Below are 13,336 nucleotides of genomic sequence, written 5' to 3' on the forward strand. Positions count from 1 at the left end.
CTTGATGATTGGTCAATTGTGGGCCTGTTGATGGATTTAAAGATGGCATCAATATTAAATTAATTTTGATAATTTTCATGGGCTTTAACCTGCTCTAATCAGTCCTATTTTAAGTTAAGAAAAACCTCTTTTAAGTCGGCTTCAAATGGTAATTAGTTTTGGCTCCAGATATATTAAATTTTAAATTCAAATTTCAATTTTATTATAGGTCGGCTTCATGATTTTAAGGCCATGTTGGCCCCTCTTCTAAGCCTCCCCCCCGACCTGTATAAATATAGTGGCTCAGACCTCATCCAAGATCATCAATTCTTCAACGCAGATACCTATCTTTTGTAGTCTGTTCTAAGGCCAAAGACATTCACGTCTACTCTTGTAGGAGGCCGAAATTTTTGGGCATAAATTTTATATTTTGTGACTGGCTTTTGTTGCGTTTCTGAGGCAGAACTATATTAGTGTCTGAGGCCTTTCTGGTCCTCCAAGGCTACATCTCTGCGGCCTTCCTGAGGCTTAAATTCGGGCTTCTATGGAAGCATTTCTGAGGCATCGTTCATTGATCTTCTGAGGCAACCTTCGCTGGTGATTCTGAGTCCTAAACCGTATTCATTTGAGGCAAATTTTCGTTGGTTTCCCGAGGTTAATTCGTTGGGTAAATGGCCAATTCTGTGGAGTTTATTTCAGTATTATTCTAAGGCTTCCTGAGACCCAACTTGACCCTCCTGCGCCAGAAACTTGGCATTTGTTTCTGTGGCAGTTCAAGGATCATCTTTGGCCTCCCCTGAGGGTTAAATTTGAATTTTCTGAAGCAGTTTTAAGGCCATCTCTAAGGCCTGTTCTGGACCAAGTCATAAATCCTAACTGGCATAGCAATTGTAAGCATATTTGTGTTAAGAAATCCTTAGGGCAGCATAGTTAGGGTTTATTTAATTTGATTTCTCTTTCTTGACACTTTCTTGTGATGTTCCTTATTAATTCTTCTTTGCACTTATTATATCTTTTATCATCAAGACAAAATGTCAAACAATGAAGATTATGAACACAACAAAAGAACACAAGATGTAGCCTGTAGGCACTCAGCCGGAACAAAACCCCTCTTCTTAGGGGAAAACCCAGAAAATCTACTTCTCTTCTTTTAGAAGCAAATCAAATGAGACAACCAAGACCCTTTGGATATTGGTCAGTCTATGGTCAAGTTCTCCACAAATCAACATAAGACAACTCTTTTAAAGCAAATCAATAAGGGTCTCGGCCCTCTCTGCAACTCCTGAACTTCGACCTGCAAAAGTTCAAACCTGCAGTAACTCTAGCGAAGCAGATATCTAGCCTAGTGTCGACCAGATACATAATAGAATCGATAAGTTGTCTATACAAGATGGGGTCAACATCCTTGTCTTTTGATGCGTCTATCTTCCTCTAGTTGGTAATCATAGGCATATAGACATGGGTCTAAAATCTCACATCCTAAATCTCTTCAGAATCTCCGTAGCATACCTCCCTTGACCAAGGAAGATCTCCCCGTCCTTCTGCAACACTTCCAGGCCTAGGAAATAGTGCATCAACCCCAAATCCTTCATGTCAAACTGTGCTGCTAGGTTCCTCTTGCAGTCCTCTATGAGCCTTGATGACCCTATCAAAAAGAGGTCATCCACATACAACACTAGGATGAGTGGCTCATCATCTACCATCAAGTAGTACAAGTTGGGATCTGCATCACTCTTAACGAATCCCATCTACTGCAAGTAGCTATCAATCTAACCATACCATGCCCTGGGAGCTTGCTTGAGCCCGTATAGAGCTTTCTTCAGCCTGCACACGTGTGTGCATCTCTCATGTGTCTTGAATCCCTCTGGTTGTTCTATGTACACCTCGTCCTCTATCACCCTGTTCAAGAAGGTTGTTTTAACATCCATCTGGTGAATCTGCCATCCCATCTATGCTGCTAGGGATATAACTGACCAGATAGAAGTGTATTTGGCAACTGGTGCGAAGGTCTCTTTGTAGTATATACCTTCCTTCTACGCATATCCCTTTGCCACAAACCTAGCCATGTACTTATGTACGTTGCCATTTGCAGCATACTTGATCTTATAGATCCATCGAGAGCCCACTACTAACCTATCCTCATGTCTTGGGACTCGGCACTACCTCCCAAACATCATTGGTCATGATAGAACTACACTCTTCTATCATGCAATCTATCTACAATTGATGTTGTGCGGCCTCCTGATAGCTGGGAGGTTCTTCAACTTGTGCCACCAATGCTTGGTACCTATTTGGTTGTCTGTGTTCTCTCTTGTTCGTCCTAGGAGCACTAATAAACTCCTCAGCATCTCTTAATGTCTGACGAACTTCCCTACTAGTTCTATCATTGGTGGTGGGAGGCTCAACCAGCTCCTCATCCTGGATCTCTTGCACCTAAGGATATGCTGGTACTGGTAACAGTATTAGATCCCTGTGACTGTCCTTGCAGCAGTCCTAATGGTGACCCTGTGGTTGTCCATGCTGCTAGACCAATTGAGCTTTTGTTGGCTCTCTCTAATCACCTATTGGCATCTCATGAGACTTCTTGAAGGCTTTATCCTCCATAAACTTCACGTCCCATCTCACTATGATCTTCCTAATGCTAAGAACATAGATCTAATATGCCTTGGAAGTTTCGCTATACCCAATGAAATAACCTCTCTAAACAGTCTGATCCAATTTGGTGTGCTTCTCATGGCAATAAGTTATGCTACCAAAGATCCTAAAGTGACTGACCCCTGTCTTCTTCCCTGAGAAGACTTCTTAAGGTGTTATCTTCCCCAATGCCTTGTGAGGAACCATAAGAACCTAAGCAAATCCTGGTCATACAACATTGCTTTTACAGCCCCAACTATAGACATGTTCTTCTGCTCCACTACCCCATTGTGCTATGGGTTGTATGGAGTTGTCCATTCCCTCCCAATGCCTTTCTTCGCACAGAAATTTGTGAAGTCATTATTTGTATTCATCTCCATTATCTGAGTGAAGCACCTTGATCTTTTTCCCTGTCGCATTCTCAACCAGAGGCTTAAACTCCTTGAAGCGATCAAAGACCTCATCCTTGGTCCTCAGAAAATAGATCCAAGTTTTCCTAGAATGATCATCAATAAAGGTGATGAAATACTCGTACCCCCTGAGAGATCTAGTAGACATAGGGCCACAAATGTTTGAGTGTATAAGTTGTAACACACCATCTGATTTGTTGTCACTTCTTGGAAATGTTGCCTTCGCATACTTCCCAAGTACGCACCCCTTGCACACATCATCGTGTTTTGTGCCAAATTATGGAACGCCTGTCACTGTCTCCCTAAGCATCCTAAGTGCTCCATGGTGTAAATGTCCCATCCTCCTATGTCATAACTCATTCATGTCTTTGCCATTCTCACTGCTACTGCTAACTAGTGCCATTGGAGAGACGAACTGCAACTTGTACAATCTGTTGCTTCATACCCCAATATGTTTCACCTTCTTCCAATTCTGGTGTTTGATGAACACCTTCTTCCCTACTAAGTGGACACCATATCCCCAATCCTATAACTGGGATAATGAGATCAAGTTCTTACCCAATCCTGGCACATGCAATACATCTATAACAATGGTGCTTGCTCCCGACTCCCTCTCTAAGTCAACGGTACCCCTCCCTACTAGAGTACATTTTGTCTCGTTTCCCATTGTTATCTAGAAGTCCATTTTCTCTTCATTATAGCTTCAGAAATATTCTCTAACTCTTGTCATGTAAGTTGATGCTCCACTATCTATGTACCAGACTCACTGTAAAATTGAGCTAGTTAAGCAAGCAAACTCGCCCTCCAATCTGGAAGAAAATTTTGTAGCCTCCTGAATATTAAATCTGTCCATAGCCATATTGGAGGATTCTTAAAATTTTACTAGAGACATCCTGAGTATAATCGTGTGCTATTTCCCTTCCACCTAGCACTAATTTGCTACTGCAATCACTACTACAAATTATTTGTGACCAGATTAAGAATTTGCTCTGCGAAAATACTGAGTTGCTCACCTACTGCCTATTGGAATCACTTCCCGAAAAAAATCGACCTTTCTTGCACTCTACAACTGAAAATTCGACCCCCCGTCCAGTGATTCACACTGCCTAGCTAGGCATAGAGCAAACCTGAAAATCAAATTGCCAGACTCCCTCTAAATCTTAATTATTTCCTCCTTCTGCCTCTGAGCTTCCTGTCTGATCAAACTTGCTCTGATACCATGTGAAAAATTCAACTATTGCAGCAACTAGAAATTATTCTTCTAACTGGTTAATTATTAAGCAGTTTATTTTCTACGGCAAATAACGAATAAATCCATAACTGCAATTTTCACCATAAAAATGTTGCAGAAAATAAACTGGAAACTTAGAAATAATATGCACACAAAATAAAATTTGACATAGTTATTTTTGGACAATTGTCCCCAAAAAAACCCAATGCAAGAAAATCAGTGCAGCAGCTAAGGGTTTTTATTATTATGTAGCAGCAAAATTCTGAGTACAACTGGATGCCCAAAACTGGAAATCCTCTACAAGATAAACTGGCCACAAAAATTAGTGAGGTAATTCTTGCCTCACCCGACATTGATCCAGCTCCAAATACTGGCACAAACTGGGCTGCTTGAACCCCTGCGTCATCCTTCTGCGCAGATGTTACGTAGGCCCTCACACGCACTACCTGGAAGCTGCTATGGTCAAGTTGTCCTTCCCAACTCAAGCTCTGAGAATGACTCGCTAGCCCCTCCAAAAAATTTCTCGACTTCCAGCAACTAAATTAACCCTCACTCCAGCTAAATCAAACTCTTCCTCTAAAGCTGCCTGCGCAGTCCCTGCACAACCTCACTGAGGAAACTTGGCCCTCCTGTAGATGACTCTCCAGAACTAGAAAACTTCATCCGAACTCACTGTCTCTGCCCCTTAATGTCTCTACATCCCCTCTCGGCTCTAACTTCTCTCTGTTGAATCACTGCAGCTGGGAAACTCAATCTCTGCCAAGGAACTAGACCTCTTAAGTTTTTTTTGCAACCCCATCGACCTCCTCTTATAATCTCGAGTTGGATCACCAACGACCGCGATTAAATTCTCATAAACGGCTAAGATCATCTTTGAGTCAATCCATGTGAGTTTCTAGAAAAATCTCACCTTTCTCAATTAATTCTCATTAATTAATCGATTTCCTAAGTTAGGAATTTTTAATTATCGATCAATTAATTTAATTGAGTTGTCTCTAGATGGAATTTCTAGAAACAATTTCTGTTTTCTGGAGATCTCATATGTTTTAGACTCTCCACAAAGTTTGAGACTCGAACACCATCCGATGCTACAAAAACTAACACCATGTTGTGCCCTCACTCATCTGTCATGATCGTATGTTTGCAGGTGGGCCTTCCAACCCCAAAGGTATGGTTTTTCATTATGTAATTAGGTGTTTAAGCTTGCTTTTCTTGGGCACATTTAGACAAGGATTAGTGGGGGAATTCAGTGGAAAGAAAGAGTTTTGATTGTACTCTTGTTCCCTTGCCTCAGCTTGGGGGTTAATCTTGTATCCTAGTCTCGTGGGATCTCCTTTACTGGCTACTAGCTTTAGGAGTGGCACTACATGGGAAACCCCGATTTTGGATGTGTGGTCCCGCTTACTGATACCATATACCTCACTACCCTCCTCTCATTACAAGCCCTTTTCACATTTTCCCCATCTGGGTCCACATTTGTCCATTAGGGACACAAAGTGCTAGCCTCCCCCTCCCCTTGTCCACACCTTGGGTCGGGCCTGCAATAATAACCCGAAGGTTGATGCAAATAAAAGAAAGATAAAAGCATAATATGGCCACATACAACAAGAAATGTACCACAAAATGGAAAAGATGGTCAAGATAATTTATTTATAAAATTTAGCACGTGGGCAAAAGCCAAACATGACCTATACACCTTATCATTATGGCCATCGCCCTGATTCCTAGGGCCCCTATGAGTGCACCTCTCATCAGTAAGGAACCCATGGTTATCCCAACCCCTGGTGAGCGATGAACCGCCCCACCTTAAGGGGGTATTCACTGCTACATCTTACACATCATGCTCTCATTCCCTTGAGCCCTAAGCAATAAAATCAAGAAAAACCAATAAGAGGCAAAAGGCATATGAAGGGTGGAAAAACAACGGTCAGGGTAACTCATGTACCATGATTGCTCCCTCCTACACTCATACACCCAAGGTATGGGCTTCCCACATCATACTTGCCCTTGTACCATGGCATGTGGCTTGGAGCCTCCCCTATTGCCCCCATTCAATTCCATCACTATTTCACATGACCCTTAGGGCTTGTTCAGCCCGACCATATCCAGATTGTTCCATGTATTTTCCTCAAATTGAGCCATTTAACCAATAAGGGAGCCCAAGTAGGTTCTGATTAAAAAATGAAGAACTGTTGATTGAGAATAAAATTTGTGCGCTTATGTGATTGAGATTGATTGATTTAATGTGCTTCCACTAAATATCTTGGTCTACGTTAAAAACCCAGTTATGCTTTTATTCAATAGATCTAAGATGGTCTGCTAGGTTAATAAATTGTCAGATGTGTTGAAGAAAATGTAACTAGGTTCGGTATTTATACATGTAATTTTGATTTTTGTACTTGTAAAGAAAAATTATTTTTGTGAATTATAAGAATGAGTTTCTTGCTCATTCCATAGGTCTACAAAAGTCAAAGACCTCTTCTTGGGCATTTATGAAATGTATGAGTCAACCTAGAGACAAGAACAGCCCTCCAAGACCAGCACAATCCTCTTGAAGAGAAGCAAGCAAAACGATGAAGAGAACAGTCAAGTCGGCCAGCAAAATTGATATAAAGAATAGACATGTCAGCTCAAATGAAGTGACTCAACAGTTCATTAATTCATGTCGGCTTGAATGCATGGACATACACCTATAAATAGGCAACTAGGGTCACCGCAAAAGAACATAGAAGCATCTCGCATCTCTCTGAAGAAACTCGGATGGGTACAGGTCTATGACTTCGCATATTTTGAAGGAGCACTCTCTCGGATAAGTACAATATAGATACCATCTCGGACTCACCTGAAATCTCGCAAAGAAGTCTCAGTCTCCTCCTTGTTACAGGCCTCGGTGCATTGTTGATGTAGTATACTCCTCAGTGGAAAAGAGATGATAAGAAGTTCGGTGTCATGATAAGTGCAGTCACAAGTATACACCCTCGGCAAGAAGGATCTCTATCAAACTTTGTCTCGGCCTTCATCTAACATAAACATAGTCACGATTTTGATGATCACTGTCTCACTGTCTCGGAATATACATGGTAAAGAGGATCTTTGTGATCTCTGTGTGATGAAGCAGCAATGAAGCTCATAGTTATGACGAGTCTCTCAGTGGAAGCACAGTGATGTTGCAGCATTAATGAATGTCTTCATGATGTAGTGATGATGATGAACTCAGCGATACAAAGAAGAGGATTGGTGCCTTGGTCTTGGAGTAGGCTCAGTCAGTCAAGGGTCATGGTCTTGGTGTTCGTCAATTGGAATCTCTATAAGAAGAATTTTGTGCGGGTTTTCCTCTCCAAGAGGGAGAGGTTTTGGCCCTGGCAGAAAGCCAAAATTTTGTGTCCTTGTCTCTTTGTTATGATAGCTATTTGATGAACTAAAGAAGACACACTAATGTTAAGAAAAATGCTAATAAGCTAAATGTTAAATTCCTCACAAATAGTTATCATGTTAAGAAGAATCCCATTAACTCCATGCCCTAGATTCTGAATCATGGTTTCAAAGCTATGGTTGTCATCTAAGGGAATAAAAGAGACACTTAAGGATCAGCTTCAAGGACATCAGAACAAGTTGAAGGAATTGAAAGATCAATCTTCAACAAGCAGTATACAATAGCAAGACAATTCAAGATCAATCTCAGTTAAAGTGAAGTCTCAATGCTAGTACTCAGAAGTCGGATCACTCTGAATCTTCAGATGGTACAGACAGGTACAGGACCTCGGTGATGAAGTTCTCCTCTATCAGTCTCAATGAGCACAGTGAAGTATGATATCTCAACATTCTTGTGATCACAATACAATCACTGTCTCGACCTCCTCATAATCGCAGTCCTCAACATACGAAATGATGTCACTGCGTAATATATTATTAGCATGCTCATGATGGAGAGATACTAACAAGTCTTGGTATCTCTGTCTCAGTAATCTCTCGGCATAAGAATGATGGCTTCAAAGATCCTATAGCACCACTCAGTTTCGATGGAAAGAATCATGGTAATCCCACAGTAGTGAACAGTCTCATACACAGTCTCGAATAAGAAACTTAGCAATACTACAGTAATATATATATTCTCCGCACAGCCATGACAAGTAAGATCTCGATGATAAACACAATTACATTCTCGGTCAAGGAGCAGTCATGATCCTAACATAGGTTATGATCTCAGTGAAAACTATGAAGAGACAGTCATGATCTCGATAGATCAAAAGACAGATCTCCAATACACATCTCAATAAAGACACAGTGATGAATTCGGTGACAAGTTCAGGCTCACAACACAGTGCACAATTCGAATGAACAACACTCATAGACATCACTGTCTCGGTACAGTGTTACAGCGATATACTTGTCACAGTTCTGGATCTTGTCTATAAACATGATCTCAATAGCATGATGCTCAGATCAGAGCATGAATTTGCTGATGCTGAAGTATAATAAGGTCCACTTGTGGGATGGCAGTATCACGAGCATGTCAACAATGTGTTCAGTATAGGAGTTGAAAGAACCAAAAAGATGAATTAGGAATCAAGATGATCTCAAGATCATAAAGCAGTTTCGGTGATGACAAGATCACAAAAGTCATGATGCCAGAAGGTCTCCAAAGAAGTTTTGGTAAAAGGATACTAGTGGTTCATGATGGGAAGCTCAAGCAAAAGAAGCATCAAGGTGAAGATCTCCTCTTCACATGCCAAGTAAGTATCTTTCATGTTTTTGGTTTAATAACTTTGTTTTGCAAGGAAATAGAAATATTGAAGGATAGTCATAGTCCTCATGAAAAAGGTCCTTGCATAAAATAAGGAGGATTGTCATAATCCTCATAGAAAAGAGAAATCATTGATGTCTATGGAAAGGTCTCTGAAGGTCAAACAGTGCTTGAATGTATCAAGAGACTCATAGGAATCATATGAAATCACTCAAAGGTCCTCACATGCTAAAAGAGGAGACATAAAGAGAGATATATGAAATCTGAAATTATAGTAAAGAAGGTCACATCACTTAGACCCACACAAAAGCTTGGTCCTCAAGCAAAGCAAGACAGAATAAGTATAGCTAAGATTCAATGCTATAGAAATATTTTGGAAGCTCATATCACTGAAAGATGGAGGAAGTTGAAGAAAGGGGCCAAGGAAAGAGGGAGTAACAAATCTCTCCTATGAGTAAGATAGTATCCCTCACAAAAAGGGTCCTATCATAAGCTCCTAAATCTTGTGTTATAAGATATGACAATGATAATAAGATGCATCATGGCATCATGGAAGCATTAGAAACAAGAGCTCGTGACATCACCATGGGAATCATGAAAGACAAAATCCATGGTAGACAAACATGTAGGATATAGCTCTTGAGAACCTCAGTGGACATTGAAGGAAAGGAAGAAATCATCTAAGACAAGGCTCATCATACATCAAGTCAAAAAGGAAACATCTGCCAGTTGGGGATATACAAGATCCTCAAAATTCTCTGATGGAATCCTCATCGTAGGGTTCACTAATCTAGAGAGGAAGCAAGTGTTTCAACGGGAACTCCAACTTATGGAATCCATGAGATGATGATGTGATGACATAAAGCAGATCAAGGGATTGAAGATCTCTTCAATCAAGGAAGTTGTTGGAAGAAGCCTCGATGACCTGAAGGTAAAATAAGGTATGTATGCTTGTGTTTAATATTATAATGTCATGTCATATGGTTGCAGGTAACATGGATCATTGCTTCTATCTTAAGAAGCATGATCAAGAGAAAGAGGATCTCCTCCTCTGAAAGGATGCAGGAAGGCATAAGTCACACTAGATGAAATCAACATAATATGTCCTCATATGAAGTATGAGGTGGTTGACTACAATGAAGAAACTCTGATTAAAAGCTACTGAGAATGGAATGTGTGAGGAAGGAAGAGATCGTGAGATATGCAACCCTGATGAAGGCGATCAACATCCAAAAGATCAAGAAGACTTGACTAGAAAATCTCCCGGAAAGATATGAAGACTGATGGAAAAGATGAAGACCCTTGACAATGGATATCTTTGGGAGATGTGTCAACATGTATGCAGGATGCTGATACCTACAAAAAGATGTCATGATGAAGAGCCATCTCGTAAGGTATGATTTGATGTAATATGATGTTTTGATTTCTTGAATAATATTTGGATAATGCAGGGCTACTCGAACAAGAGTTGTAAATACAAGTACAACTAGCATTCATGTGATGGATGGAAGAAGCATGATGAGAAAGAAGTAGTCATATAACGAAGGTTCCAGATATGAAGAAGGCCACTTTCCATGAAGAAAGGAATGACATGACGAACTAAGGAGGAAAGTGATCGATGGTTGTTGCCCTACAAGGAAGAAGCTCAACTAACTTTCATAACATCAAGGAGAAAAGTTGATCAAGCAACTGAAGGACCCACAAAGAAGAAGTTGTTGATGTATGGAAGAGTCCCTAGCTAAAAGGGAGCTCTGACTGGTCCCTGATCAAGAGGGAGCTTGGATTAGATCACCCTGATTACAAAGGAGTGACAGTTGTGTTTTTCTATTTCATGTGTCATGCACTAGACCAGGACTAACAATTGTAAGTCTAGGTGAAGGCCATGAATGGAAATGTAGACACATGATAGACACAACATTCTTGTCTTCACCTAGGAAGAAAGAATGGAGGATTGGGTAATCATCTAACATTCGATGCTCTTTAAGGATGTGTAGGGCATCCAAGATAAGAGTAGGTAAGAGGACCAATATTCTTTGAGGGTTGGGAACCCAAGATAAGAATAGTCCTAGAAGTTCATACTCAGTGAACACCCGGGTGGGTCATTGGTCTCGCTAGCATTGTAGCTCATGGTCTCGTGGAGAGATGGAGTTGTTAGCCAAGGCCTTGCACTGTGACAATCTTGGTTGACATGATGCTATACAAATGGGTTACCAATCTGATTCTTCTTACAAATTCTTTAGATTGAGAATGACCAAGTACCATTGTAGATACCGTAACAGCCCCAAAATAAAAACATGTAATTAATTAGATTAATCGTGTGATTTATAATCAACACGCAATTTATCAACTAATTAACATCAAATTTCAAAAATTATGAGTAGAGACAACTTACTTGTGGCAATGATGTTTCTCACTTGTGATTTCAGGGTTGAACGCTAGTTGAATTCCGCTAACTACAACAAAGTCTTGGGAACGACTCTCCACCCAACCATAGGCTCAATTGCACAAAATCTTGCTACAACTAGTCACCCCCGAGCCCTCAATCAACGTACTATTTCGGGGAATCCTTTGTCTCACAACACTATTCTCCCAAGAGAATGGGCCCTCAATCAATGTACTATTGCCAAGGAATCCTTTGTCTCACAACACTATTCTCCCAAGAGAATGGATGATGGAATCATGGAATGATGGAATGCCTCTCATCTTCCTCACCATTTATTAAATAGAGCAAACATTGGAAGAGAAACCACATGCATACACTCCATGTGTCAACATGCAACTTTACTGCTTTCTTGTTTTATTTATTTTGTTTTTACTTTTTGATAGCTTTACTGATTTTTACTGCTTTCTTGTTTTATTTCTTTTGTTTTTACTTTTTGATAGCTTTACTGATTTTTACTATTTTTCTGTTTATTTTTATTTATATTTATTTAGAGCTTTAGTATTGTTATTTATTATTTTATTATTATTTATTATTTATTTACTATTACTATTTTTTATTTATTGTTTATTATTTATTTTCTTGTATTTTAATATTATATTATATTATATTATTTATTATTTATTATTTTTATTATTATTATTATTATTATTTATTATTTATTATTAAGGGACATTACATATACCTCCCTAGTTAAGAGGGAGTGTTGAAGAAAATGTAACTAGGTTCGGTATTTATACATGTAATTTTGATCTTTGTACTTGTAAAGAAAAATTATTTTTGTGAATTATAAGAATGAGTTTCTTGCTCATTCCATAGGTCTAGGAAAGTCAAAGAGTCAAAGAGCTCTTCTTGGGCATTTATGAAATGTATATGAGTCAACCTAGAGTCAAGAACAACCCTCCAAGACCAGCACAATCCTCTTGAAGACAAGCAAGCAAAACGATGAAGAGAACAGTCAAGTCGGCCAGCAAAATTGATATAAAGAATAGACACATCGGCTCAAATGAAGTGACTCAACAGTTCATTAATTCATGTTGGCTTGAATGCATGGACATACACCTATAAATAGGCAGTTGGGGTCACCGCAAAAGAACATAGAAGCATCTCGCATCTCTCTGAAGAAACTCGGATGGGTACAGGTCTGTGACTTCGCATATTTTGAAGGAGCACTCTCTCGGATAAGTACAATATAGATACCATCTCGGACTCGCCTGAAATCTCGCAAAGAAGTCTCATTCTCCTTGTTACAGGCGTCTATGCATTGCTGATGTAGTCTACTCCTCAATGGAAAAGAGATGATAAGAAGTTCGGTGTCATGATAAGAGCAGTCACAAGTATACACCCTCGGGCCTCGGCAAGAAGGATTTCTATCAAACTCTGTCTCGGCCCTCATCTAACATAAACATTGTCACGGTTTTGATGATCATTGTCTCATTGTCTCAGAATAGACATGGTAAAGAGGATCTTTGTGATCTCTGTGTGATGAAGCAGCAATGAAGCTCATAGTTATGACGAGTCTCTCAGTGGAAGCACAGTGATGTTGCAACATTAATGAATGTCTTCATGATGCAGTGATGATGATGAACTCAACGATACAAAGAAGAGGATTGGTGCCTTGGTCTTGGAGTAGGCTCAGTCAGTCAAGGGTCATGGTCTTGGTGTTTGTCAATTGGAATCTCTATAAGAAGAATTTTGTGCGGGTTTTCCTCTCCAAGAGGGAGAGGTTTTGGCCCAAAAGCCAAAAATTTGTTTCCTTGTCTCTTTGTTATGATAGCTATTTGATGAACTAAATAAGACACACTAATGTTAAGAAAAATGTTAATAAGCTAAATGTTAAATTCCTCACAAATAGTTATCATGTTAAGAAGAATCTCATTAACTCCATGCCCTAGATT

The 13,336-nt window shown here is 39.7% G+C and overlaps 1 protein-coding gene across 1 annotated transcript in view; it reads right to left on the minus strand.

Annotated features, from left to right (window-relative positions):
• LOC149140946 (BEACH domain-containing protein B-like) overlaps nt 1–13,336 on the minus strand; it is a 398,071-nt gene that overhangs the window by 320,235 nt on the left and 64,500 nt on the right.

This window comes from Pinus tabuliformis, chromosome X (genome assembly GCF_031772625.1).
Source record: "Pinus tabuliformis cultivar Carrire ecotype Pingquan chromosome X, CPIR1, whole genome shotgun sequence".
Taxonomy (NCBI): Eukaryota; Viridiplantae; Streptophyta; class Pinopsida; order Pinales; family Pinaceae; genus Pinus; species Pinus tabuliformis.